Below are 13,872 nucleotides of genomic sequence, written 5' to 3'. Positions count from 1 at the left end.
AAATATTTGACATTTATCGATTGGGTTTGTTTATTTTGGCATTATTTGATGTACTTGAGTTATTTCTGGCTAGTTTCGAGCAGTTCGGAGGTCGGTATGCGTGGGATGGCATTTTTGGAGCAGCGTTTGGCTTACTCGGTATTAGATTTGGCTTGTTTGAGGTAAGTAACACTATTAAACTTGGTGTCGAGGGTATGAAACCCCGAATTATGTTATATGTGATTTATGTTGAGGTGGCGCGCATACTAGGTGACAGGCGTGTGGGCGTGCACCGTAGAAATGGTGATTTAGTCAATTCCATGGAACTGTGTAGCTATCTTATCTGAACATTTTTACTGTACTCTATGTGTTAGAGCACTTGAGTGGTAATTTATACTAGAAATCATGTTTAGGCTATATGCTGGTACTATTGGGACCCACAATGGTCGTTCTTTGGTGTTGAATTATTTGCTTAATTGCAGTTATGTACTTAGTCGCATTCATCATTACATGTCATATCTCAGTCTCTATTATCGTATATTGTCACATCTCGTATCATTGATTTGGGCTGCTTAGCATGAGTATTGTGAGCCCGAGAGACTGGAGAGATGGATGACTGAGTGAGGCCAAGGGCCTGTTATGAGTGATATTTATAGAATCGGGTTGCACGCCGCATCAGGCTTTATTTATGCATGCCAGGATTTGTCTTATTATAGTTGTCGGGTCGGATTGGCCCCTACAGAGTCTATACATCCACAGTGGGCGCAGTTGCTATTTATATTTGGGTTGGATCTGCCCTAGATTCATTTGCACTGGATGGATCTGCCTTGGATTTATTTATGTTTGGGTTGGATCTGCCATGGGCTCGATATGCCTATTACAGTACTGAGTGTCACGACCGAAACCGATGGGCCGCGACGGGCACCCGGTACCTTACTCAACCGAGTACCAACGTAACATATCTTTCTTATTATATCATCATATACACGTGACATACGTGCCTAATAGGCCAACATCATCATTTATAAACTCAAAACATAGGCCGACAACGACGTACAATCTTTCACGTACACGACATATGTCTACAAGCCTCTAAGAGTACATAAATGTCATAAAGGTCAGGACAGGGCCCCGCCATGCTAATCAATACATGTTCTAATCATACTGAACACATAAGCAACTCCGTAACAAATGGAGTGCACCAACATCTTCCGCTGAGCTGATCGCCTACTTGGAGGACTCTCGACCTGTCTATCGAGACCTGCGGGCATGAAACGCAACGTCCCCAGGCAAACGGACGTCAGTACAAATAATGTACTGAGTATGTAAGGAATGAAATTCAATAAATAATAGACATGAGAGAAACATGGAGTAAAAGACTCGACATGTACGTCTGCATAGCTCTATGAATCATTTCATTTTTATAATGTCATGAATATGCGTATAAATGTCATACCATGCATTGGTATATGCGTTCATAACATCATCAAGCCTCTGAGGGCATCCCATCATATCATTTCGGCCACTGTGGGCAAATCATCAACGTATACCAACTGATCAGGTGCTGGTGCGTATATAACGCCATAACCTTTCCCATATCCTCTCTCTCTCTCTCTATATATATATATATATATATATATATATATGCGTATATAACGCCATCTGATCATGGGTCAATGTGCATGTATAAATGCATGAAATGCATATGAAATACGTTAATAAAATCTCTCGATACGTCAAAAGACCATTAAGCCTCTGATTTATATTATGAAATAAAGTTTACCAACTTATGTATTTTTGAGTCCCATGAACTGATGATATAATAATATGACACATGGGGAATCAAGAACATAAGCATCTCTAGTATTTCTATGAATAGAGTCATTTATGAAAGTTGTGCATTTGTTCGTTTCGTTCGTGTCGTATAGATCATGCCAAAAAGAAAGAAGGGATAGCCTTAACATACTTGTAATAGGGAAAAATCCGTATGATATTCTTGAAAAAGGTTGCACCGTACTCCCTTAGAATCACAAAATCTCACGTTGCTACTGTGCTAAGAAATCTCGTTGGTTGAAGAAATCACGTTGTAGTGTTAGAAATGAATCATGTGAAATCACGCTGTAGTGTTAGAAATAAAAAAATCACGTCTAATTGTTATAAATGAAAAGGTTAGAAATGAAATGTCTTATATTCTTATGAAAAGAGTTAGGAAAGTCTTGGTGAAGTTTGAAGAGATTATGACTACGCTTAACAGAAACGTTAAGAGAAGTGAGTTACTGAAGTTATGGAAAGTTTTTGTTAAAAGTCTTAGAATTAAAGTGTTGTTATAAAATGAAAACATTAGGCATGAGATGTCTTGTAACGAACATACTAGGTTGCCACATAATCCAAAATGACTATGAGTCATTTATTTGGAAAGTAGCTTGCTGCCACGTTTTTTTTTTTTTTGGGGGGGGGGGGGAGGGTGGTTAATCTTATCTTATAATTTATTAACTAATTGGGTAATATTTCGTTACCCGGTAATTAACCAATTACTCTCATAATTAAGAATTGTCTCGAATTGCTTAAAATTCTACTCATTTTTAATACACCTTATACATCATACTATCATGGTCATATGGTACCTTGTATGGTATTAGTCCATAAATACCGGGTATTTTAGCTCGGGCCATATTTTATCCAAAAATGTGAAACTTTGACGAAATTCATTTTCTTCGATTTTCTTACCCTCTCTCCTTCACGAATTTACTCATCACTTGTTTGAAATAGCAAAATGCTTATAATCTCAAAATAATCTCATTCCCGAACTTACATCGATTAACTTACTACGAAACTTTAACGTACGAAAATATGGGATGTAATATCTCATTTTCGAGATTTCATCAATTTACTTATGGCGTACGTTTACGTACGAAAACATGGGGTGTAACATCATTCCCCCCTTTGGAACATTCGTCCTCGAATGTTGTCTAATGCATTTATCTTTCTCATAACTTATGTCTTCCGAATACTTTAATATTCTCCTTTCCATTTAGGCAACTGTTTTTTTTTTTTGAATAAATCCAAAGGCCAGGGCATTCCCCCCTTTAGGACTCTTGCTCACACCATGACTTGTGGTCGAAATCCTTCCAATCTCATAACTGTTGCTACCTTCTATCATGCACCATGTACGACTTTGCCCTTGTATGTGCGCCTATATGACTCTTCTCTCCTTTTTGCTTTTAGCCAATCTCTAGGCCTCACTTTGTGAACATATACAGAACTTGATAAGATGTCTCTCTGGGCATCTATAGACACGGTTATCCATTCGTATGACTTTACTGCCATAACACTTACTTCGATTTATCGTTACTGGGGTTTGCTACCGAAATCCAGGTTACCTTCTCGCTTCTTATCATAGATGTATAAATCCAGGTCGTTCCATGCTTCCTTATTACTGTTCATCTAAAGGATGGCAACCTTATCTCCTACCATACGTCATAACTTTATCCATCTATTGTTGATTCACCTCAATGTTGATCTACAATCTACCACTGATAGCTGGAAATTTCTTACGTAATATATTGCCACTAGGGCTTATGTTGCATCGAGGAATATTTAAAGTGATTTTCCTGATCCACTTAGCAGTTATACTGTACTTCAATAAGCGTATTTTATAGCATACCAATGTGATTCATTTACGTGGGTATTTTAATCTCGTACAATTCATGAAATCCCTTCAAATCATCACTCAATCAAAGGTCCAAACACCATCCTTTATTTATCACAAGTATACCCTCATTTTACTACCAGGGCAACATGCCATCTCTTTTAATTGTTATTAGTCTTAGACTCCTTTGAGTTTATTCAGGCTATACTAAGCTTTCTATAACTTAGAGAAACCATCAGCTCTCTTATTTTCATGGGCTTAATCCTAAGGACTTATCCATTCTCATCACCTTCTCACTCGCCCTTTCTTATCCTTACTCCTGTCATAAAACGTTGTCGCTTTACTATACTTTAGCTTGCAACCTATACGTATCCATTTATACTGTTCGCAACCTTCCTTCAACTTGCTTTCACGATAGATTTCCTTACGTTATTCTGGAATATCAAGCGAGACATCACATCGTGTCTAACTCTTCTTTACTCTCTTAACCAGGCTTCTCGATACCTAGAAACCATAGGCTGGAAGACATGCCACTGACGACATTGTTATCATTCTTGGATATTGAACCCCCGCACTTCTATCTGAAGTAAGGACTATTCATAACCTTCTGCATTTTAGTATCTCGTATGTTGTCCACCTTCACCTTACTTATCTTAAAGTCTCACATCATATCTTTTATCTCTTTCATAACCTTTCTTCCACATAGGTATGATTCATAACCACGACTTGAAGCTCTATTATAATACTAGCACCTCTGGTGCATACACAATCCAGTGGGAGCTTCATGCTGACTTCTTATGAGACGGGTACTCTTCTAACTAGCCTTATCGTAGAGCCGTTATAGAATATTGCTATTATACTATCTCTCTCGTGCCTCTGATATCTAAGAGTAATCCTACAATATTCTCAATCACGAGGTCTATAATTTTCCGGGTGCAATAATCAGATTTCTAATTTACTTCATTGATATAACTCTTTAGTTTCCTCCTCCTTCTAATCAGCCTTTATGCTTAAGCTATCTTCCTATCTGCGGCTCGTGGTATTACTTTATCCTTTCATGGATGCTATGGAATATCCAGGATACAATCTTCTAACAATTCAATCCTTTATCTATGACCTGGACTCAATTGTTTCTTTTTGACTTATACCGGAGTCTTCTACAGATGTATGATTGTCAACATATATGTTGCATGGATAATACGCCGAACTCTTAAGTGCGTTCATAACATAACTAACTCTGGACCATTGATCGAATAATGTTTTTCGTTCCTTCTCAGCTTTCTTTAAACATAAGCTATTCCTTTTCCTGGTCTTTCTGCCTCTTTGTTGCATGCTTACTTAGCTTATCTTAGTTCCCATGCATGTCGGAATTTTATGCTAGTCATGTGGTCTCGAATATTACTTTTGGTTTCATTTCCCGCTCATTAGCCACTCTAGGTGCCACTTTCTTATGAAGTTCATACAATGTTATTGTGAGACTGTTGTTACAAGACCATTTCCTCTTTTGGTCACTGTGCTTAGGTTGAAGCCTTCTACCTTATTTCCTCAGCTAGTCTTTCATTGTAATACTTAGGGAGGATCCTCTTATTCTTGTAAAGCTGCGGGCTTATTACATCGTATACCCAATAAAATATTTGATGTTCTTTCTCGCCTATAATTATCCGTAGTTACTTACCTCCATGCCCTTGTGCTTGTAGGGTTGCTTCTGAGTTGATATTTTTGACTGTCTTCCTAGTGGAACTCTCTTTTTTTCCCATAATACTCATACGGTACCTTTAACTACCCCAACTCCTATCTAAATATTTCTCAAGGATCACGATGTTATATCTGCAACCTGAATCCCCCATGTTGGGGTTTACTATGTTCTTCTTGCACAATCTGTTGATTTATCTGTGTCCTCTTCTTTGGCCATAACTAGGCTCTTCCTGGATCAACTACTAACTACTCGTTGGCCCATTATCATATCAATATTCCGCGTAATCTTTCTTGGGTTATTTCCTTTGTCTTAACTTACCTCTCGCACTGGCTCCTTATTTATTAATAACATCTCGGGCAGGAACCCTTACTTCATCTCCTTGACGTCGTGCATGCATAATATTCTGGAATCGTAGCACATCTGTAGGACTTGAATAAGTGCAATCTCATCCCCTTTTCATTTTTGTCGCACTCTTCCTTTACCATTCCATAGTTACTAGAACCGCTTAATTCTAACTTAATGCCATATCACACTATATCGAATCGAACTTACGCTGGGTACGAGCTAAGCCTGCGATGAAATCCATATTGATTACTTTCCACTTCCAAGTCGGAATCTTTATAGCCTACAATAATCCACCGGGTTTTTTATGCTCAATCTTGACCTGCTGAATACCTCATATTTATCCATCATAAGCATGATGCAAAATCGAGTTCCTATAAATCAACTCTTCCACAGCAATATCTCTTAACAATTGTCTTTTTGGATGTAGTCATCGTCGTATTATGAATAAGATAGATTTTAGGAAATTGAGTTCTTACAACTGAGCTCTACCACACGATCTAGAGTAAGAAGAAAGAGTGACAGTCCTAAATGCCATGTAGCCTCCTGCTTATAAGTGTGGTACACAACACACCCATAAAAAATACTCTACTAGACACGGCTTGTAGACTCCCTAGGACAGAACCTGGCTCTGATACCACTTTTGTCATGACCCAAATCGATGGGCCGCGATGGGCACCCGGTACCATACTCAGCCAAGTACCAACGTAACGTATCTTTCTTATTACATCATCATATACACGTGACATACGGGCCTAATAGACCAACATCATTATTTATAAACTCAAAACATAGGCCGACAAGGCCGTACAATCTTTCACGTATCTGACATATGTCTACAAGCCTTTAAGAGTACATAAATGCCATAAAGGTCGGGAGAGGGCCCCGCCATACTAATAAGTACATGTTCTAATCATATTGACCACATAAGCAACTCCGGGAACAAATGGAGTGCACCAACATCTTCTGCTGAGTTGATCACCTACTTGGAGGACTCTCGACCTGTCTATCAAGACCTGCGGGCATGAAACGTAGCGTCCCTAGGCAAAAGGGACGTTGGTACGAATAATGTACCAAGTATGTAAGGAATGAAATTCAGTAAATAATAGACATGAGAGAAACATGGAGTAAAAGACTCGACATGTACGTCTACATAGCTTTGTGAATCATCTCATTTTTATAATGTCATGCATATGCGTATAAATGTCATACCATGCATTGGTATATGCGTTCATAACATCATCAAGCCTCTGAGGGCATCCCATCATATCATTTCGGCCACTGTGGGAAAATCATCAACGTATACCAGCTGATCAGGTGGTGGTGCGTATATAACACCATAACCCTTCCCATATATACGCGTATATAACGTCATCTGGTCATGGGTCAATGTGCATGTATAAATGTATGAAATGCATATGAAATACGTTAATAAAATCTCTCGGTACGTCATAAGACCATTATGCCTCTGATTAATATCATGAAATAAACTTTACCAACTTACGTATTTTTTAGACCCATGAACAGATGATAAAATAATATGACACATGGGGAATCAAGAACATAAGCATCTCTAATATTTCTATGAATATAGCCATTTATGGAAGTTGTGCATTTGCTCGTTTCGTTCGTGTCGTATAGATCATGCCAAAAAGAAAGAAGGGATATGTGATGACCCAAAATGTCATCTTTTAATTTAATAATTAATTATGTGTTCAAAGACCTCGAAAAGTACTATTTATTATTCCTCGACTTGCGTGCGTAGACCGTAAAATTTTCTGGAAAGTTTTTATGTGAAAAATGGATTAAAATGTGGATTAGAGCTTTAAAACTCAATTGAGTTGACTTTGGTCAACATTTTGAGCAAACGGACTCGGATTATTATTTTGACAGTACCGATAGGTCCGTATCATGATTTGGGACTTGGGCGTATGCCCGGAATCAAATTCCGAGGTCCCTAGCCCGAGATATAGAATTTTGATGAAAAATTAAAATGTTTAAGTTCAAATAGTGACCGGATGTCTAATTATGTGAAAACGACCCGGGAATAGTATTTTGATGATTCCAACAGCTTCGTATGGTGATTTTAGACTTAGGAGTGTGTTTGGAATTTTATTTGGAAGTCCTTAGTTAAATTAGGCTTGAAATGGCTAAAAACAAGAATTTAAGTTTGGAAATTTTACCGAGGAGTTGACTTTTTGATATCGGGGTCGGAATCCAGTGCTGAAAATTTTCACAGATCTGTTATGTCATTTATGACTTGTGTGCAAAATTTGAGGTCAATCGGACTTGATTTGATAGGTTCCGGTATCGAATGTAGAAGTTGAAAAGTCTTAGTTTCATTAAACTTGAATTGGGGTATGATTCGTGGTTTTAGCATTGTTTGATGTGATTTAGAGGTTCGACTAAGTTCGTATGATATTTTAGGACTTGTTGCTATATTTGGTTGAGTTCCCGAGGGTTTCGGGTGAGTTTCGGATGGTTAACGGATCAAAAATTGGACTTAAACAGCTGCTGCAATTTTTTTCTCTTCTGCTGGAAATTCTGGGCTGTGATCGAGGCCCAAAAATCGAGCTCCCAAAAATCGAGCTCCCAAGATCGAACGGGACAAGATCGAGCTCCGAGATTGATCTCCCGAGATCGAGCTCCCCTGATCGAGCTCCCCTGATTGAGCTCCCTGATCGAGCTCCCTGATCGGACTGGACAGATCTGTAAATTATAAAAATAGAGGCATTCGACCCATTTGCCATTTTTGACAAACTTGAGCTTGAGCAGAGGCGAATTTTGACAGATTTTCAAGGAAAGACATTTGGGGTAAGCGATTCCAACTCGGATTTGGTCTATATACACAAATATATCATTATTTTCACCAGTTAATTAGTGTTTTGAGATTGAAATTTGGAAAATTTTAAAAATCTCATAGAAACGAATTTTTGAGATTTCGGTATCGATTCGGAGTCGGATTTGAGTGAAACTGGTTTGGTTGAACTCGTAATTGAATGGGTTGTCGAATTTCATAACTTTCACCGGATTTCGAGATGTGGGCCCCACGGACGAATTTTTAATTAATTTCGGGATTTTTATTTAAAATGTAGTATTTTCTTATATAATTGATTCCTATAATTTTTAGTGATTGTATCGAATTATTTTGGCTAGATTCGAGCCAGACAGAGTTGGAAAATCATGGAAAAGGCCTTTTAGTGGATTAAATTGGAGCAAGATGAGGTAAGTCACTTGTCTAATCTTGTAAGGGGGAAATTACCTCATAGGTGATTAAAATTAAATAATTGTTACTAATTGTGGGGGGCTAAGTACGCACGAGGTGACGAGAGTCCGTGTGTAGCTACTATTAATGCTAAAGTTCGGGTAGTTTAGAAATCAAAGCATTAATTACTTGTGTAAATTGTATTCTTTGTTTAATTAATATTATATGATATATACATATATTGTGAATTGTTAGATAAAAATATTAAAGGATGAAAATCTCATATACTTGATTTTCTGTTTAAATTAACTAATTGTTACGAGAAATTGTTCTTCCTCCCGAATTTATCTTATAATAAATATAGACTCCTTCCGGAGGTACATAAGAAAATGTCCTCCTTTCTTATGGAGCAGGACGAACGCCTCGGCAGGATAGATGCATCTATGGATCGCGCCGCACGTCCCTCGGCAGTGTACACGACACTCTGGATCGGGCTGTACGTCCTCGGCAGAAATCATGCTTAACAATAATAATTACACGATACTTTAATAATTTATTTCAGCTTGCGAAACTAATTGATAAATTGAAAAAAATCCTTGAAATTTAATGAATTATTATTCTTGCTTGTTAAAGAATTAATTTTTATTCTTGTAAATGATATTTAATTCATAAATTGAAAATTATTTGAATTGAAGGAATTTAATTAATATATTGAGAATTGTTGCATTTGAAGGAATTTGATTATTTACGCTGATTTAATAAATTATTTTAAATTCTTTAAATCATGCTGATTTAAATATCCTAATTGTATTTTACTTATTATTATTGACCCATAGTGAGTGTCAAAGTCGGCCATCTCGTCTCGACCACTTTGAGATTAGGCTTGATACTTACTAGGTACACGTTGTTTACGTACTTATACTACACTTGCTGCACTTTTTGTGCAGGACCTGAGGCAAGTACTAGTGGGGGACCTATCATCTTACACCCACGCTATCCAAGGGCATAGTGGTGAGCTTCCTTTCTGAGCTGTACAACAGCTACTAGTGTCTCTCCTTGTATTTTTTTTTATTCTATCTATTTTATTTCAAACAGTATTTGAGGTTTTGTATAATCTACTTGATGCTCATACACTCGTGACACCAGGTCTTGGCACACACATTGGTTGAATTTGGGCTTTATTATTTTTCTTGGTTTTAAATTTTGTCAATATATGCTTAATTTATTAACTGGGCTTGCCTAGCTGTAGTGTTGGGCGCCATCACGACCTATAGGTGAAATTGGGTCGTGACAACATGGTATCAGAGCACTAGGCTCACTTAGGTCTCACAAGTTATGAGCAGGCCTAATAGAGTCTTGTGGATCGGTACGGAGATGTCTGTACTTATCTTCGAGAGGCTATAGGGTGTTAGGATATTACCTTTCTTCATATTCCATCGTGAAATTAATGTAGTACTAAATATCCTTCTCTTATTCTCTCACAGATAGTGAGAACGCACTCGAATGAAGTTCCATACCAGGGAAGAGCTACTCCCCTAGTTGCTAGAGGCCGAGGCCGAGGGAGGGCTCCAGCCCATAGTAGAGGGCGAGGACATCCCAGGACTGTTCCAGTTATGCCGCCAGTGGGTCCAGCAGAGAATCCCATTATTAAGGAATATGGTGAGGTGCCTGTGGCAGAGCCAGCTCCGGTGGATTTCACATCTGCACCAGGATTTTAGGATGTCATGGGTCGTATGCTGCGGTTAATGGATAATATGACTCAGGCCAGTTTATTTCCGGTAGACCCAGCCACATCTCAGGCGGGCGGGGGAGCACAGACCCCTACCGCGCAGGCTCATGGATAGGCAGCTTCTGTATATCATACCCAGGGTGCATTACCCGTGGGAGGAGCCCAGCCAGTGCTAGCAGCTACACCTGAGCCCAGGCCAGCTGTAGCTGCCGATCCTCAGAAATTATTGGACAGATGGACTAGACTACATCCTCCTGTCTTTGGAGGTGAGCGACATGAGGATCCACGGGACTTCATTGATCGTTGTAGGGACAGACTGCACAACATGAGGATATTGGAATATCACGGGGTTGACTTTGCTACTTTTCAGCTAGAGGGCAGAGCCCGTAGATGGTGGCAGTCTTATGCTCTTGGCAGACCGGCATATTCTCCTCCCATGACTTGGGACAGGTTCACCCGTATCTTACTGGACAGGTATATTCCACCCTCCCAGAGGGAAGAGTTGCGCTTTCAGTTAAAGTTACTCCAGCAGGGTCAGATGTCAGTGACTGATTATGAGGCGAGGTTTTCAGAATTATCTCTTCATGCACTTATGATACTCCCTACTGAGGCGGAGAGAGTGCGGAGGTTTGTAGCCAGTTTACATACTGGTATTCAGGTCACTATGGCTCGAAAGGTTGAGATAGGTACTTCTTATGAGCAAATTGTGGAGATAGCCGGAGGATTGAGGGTGTGCATCAGCGGAGACGAGAGCAGATTATGAGAGATAAGCGGTTTAGGTACTCTGGAGAGTTCAGGGGTGCTCCGTCTGGGGGGAGAGGTCAGTTTGTGAGGGGGCAGTCCAGCAGACCCCCATATCTAGCACCACCACCTCCTCGAGGTGCTCCAGTGCGACCTTATCTCAGTGCTATACCAGAGAGTTCCTACCGCCCACCAGCTATTCAGGGTCCTCCCAGTGGGTATTTAGTTCCCCAAGGCCAGACACTTAGTCAGCAGCCCATCGCACCGAAGTGTTGTTACGAGTGCGGGGATCCTAGTCACATGCAGAAGTTTTGCCCCAGGCTTCGAGGTAGACCAGTACAGCAGGTTCAGCAGCCTATGGTTACCGGACCAGTTGCTCCACCAGTAGTCCGACCACCAAGAGGTGGAGGACAGGTGGGTAGGGGTCATCCTAGAGGTGGAGGTCAGCTTGGCGGAGGCCAGCCAGTTGGCTCCAGCTCGGTTCTATGCTTTTCCGACTAGACCAGATGCAGAGGCCTCAGATGCTATGATTACAGGTATTATTTCTATTTGCGGCAAAGATGCCTCAGTATTATTTGATCCAGGATCCACGTATTCATATGTGTCATCTCTATTTTCTCCATTCCTGGGTGTTTCTTGTGAGTCCTTGAGTACTCATGTTTACTCCTATAGGCGATTCTAGCATTGTGAACCGGATCTACCGGTCTTGTATTATTACATTTTGTGGTTATGAAACTAGAGCAGATCTCTTATTGCTCGAGATGATCGATTTTGAAATTATTCTGGGCATGGACTGGTTATCTCCATATCATGCTATTCTAGATTGTTGTGCCAAAACTGTTACCTTGGCTACTCCATCTTTGCCTAGGCTGGAGTGGAAGGGTTCGTCGGTTAGTTCACTTAATCGGGTTATTTCTTTTATAAAGGCTCAACACATGGTTGAGAAGTGTTGTTTGGCTTATCTAGCCTATGTTCGGGATATTACTGCAGAGACTCCGGCTATTGATTCAGTGCTAGTAGTTCGGGAGTTCTCCGATGTATTTCCTTCAGATCTTCCAAGTATGCCATCTGATCGTGATATTGATTTTTGTATTGACTTGGCTCCAGATACTCACCCTATATCTATTCCACTGTATCGCATGGCTCCGAAAGAATTGAAAGAGTTGAAATAACAGCTTGAAGAGTTACTAGCCAAAGGGTTCGTCAGACCGAGTGTGTTGCCTTGTGGTGCACCGGTATTATTTGTGAAAAAGAAGGATGGAACAATGCGGATGTGTATTGATTATCGCCAATTGAAGTCACTATTAAGAACAAGTACCCGTTGCCGCGTATTGATGATCTATTTGACCAGTTGTAGGGTGCTAGGGTATTCTCTAAGATCGACTTGAGGTCGGGGTACCATCAGTTGAAGATTCGGGATTCGGATGTTCCGAATACTACTTTTCTGACTAGATATGGTCAATATGAGTTTCTGGTGATGTCCTTCGGTTTAACTAATGCCCTGGCAGCATTTATGGATCTGATGAACAGGGTATTCAGGCCATATATTGATTTGTTTGTCATTGTCTTCATTGATGACATATTGATCTACTCGCGCAGTAAGGAGGAACATGAGCAGCATATGAGAGTAGTGCTTTAGACATTGTGGGAATAAAAGCTATATGCTAAGTTCTCTAAATGTGAGTTTTAGCTACAGTCTGTAGCATAGTTGGGACATATTGTATGGGGCGAAGGTATTAAAGTTGATCCCAAAAAGATTGAGGTAGTTCAGAATTGGCATCGTCCCACTTCGGCCACTGAGATCAGGAGTTTTATAGGTTTAGCAGGTTATTATCGTTGATTCGTGGAAGGTTTTTCATCTATTGCAGCACCTTTGACCAAATTAACCCAAAAGGGTGTTCAGTTCCGATGGTCCAATGATTATGAGTCAAGCTTTCAGAAACTCAAGACAGCATTTACTACAACACCCGTGTTAGTGTTACCTTCTGGTTCGGGAATATATACAGTGTATTGCGATGCTTCACTCATTGGCTTGGGTTGTGTAATGATGCAGGAAGGGCGAGTTATTGCATATGTTTCACATCAGCTGAAGCCCCACGAGAAGAATTATCCGGTATATGATTTGGAGTTAGTTGTGATTGTTCACGCTCTTAAATTTGGAGGCATTATCTTTATGGGGTGTCTTGTGAAGTTTACACTGATCATCGCAGATTGCATCATTTGTTCAAGCAGAGGGACCTAAATTTGAGGTAGCGCAGATGGCTGGAGTTACTAAAAGATTATGATATTACTATCCTGTATCATCCGGGCAAAGCAAACGTGGTTGCAGATGCCTTGAGCAGAAAGTCGGAGAGTATGGGTAGTTTGGCTTTTATTTCACCAGAGGAAAGGCCATTAGCCTCGGATATTCAGTCCTTGGCTAACAGACTTGTGAGGCTGGATATTTCAGAGCCCAGCCGAGTTCTTGCATGTGTTGTGGCCCAATCTTCACTATTTGAGCAGATCAAGGCTCGCCAGTATGATGACCCACA

At 40.0% G+C, this 13,872-nt stretch overlaps 1 long non-coding RNA gene across 1 annotated transcript in view; it reads right to left on the bottom strand.

The window, feature by feature from the left end:
- Nucleotides 1-340: 340 nt before the first annotated feature.
- The window catches only part of LOC108945293 (uncharacterized), a 160,189-nt gene continuing 146,657 nt past the window's right edge, over nt 341-13,872 (bottom strand). Inside the window, exon 4 of the long non-coding RNA XR_011414789.1 lies at nt 341-357. This is a non-coding gene — a long non-coding RNA (uncharacterized lncRNA). The remainder of the gene's footprint in view (nt 358-13,872) is intronic.

The sequence above is a fragment of the Nicotiana tomentosiformis genome, chromosome 3, assembly GCF_000390325.3.
Source record: "Nicotiana tomentosiformis chromosome 3, ASM39032v3, whole genome shotgun sequence".
Lineage (NCBI taxonomy): Eukaryota > Viridiplantae > Streptophyta > Magnoliopsida > Solanales > Solanaceae > Nicotiana > Nicotiana tomentosiformis.
The sequence above is the reverse complement of the archived record's forward strand: the minus strand, read 5'-3'. Positions and strand labels throughout refer to the sequence as shown.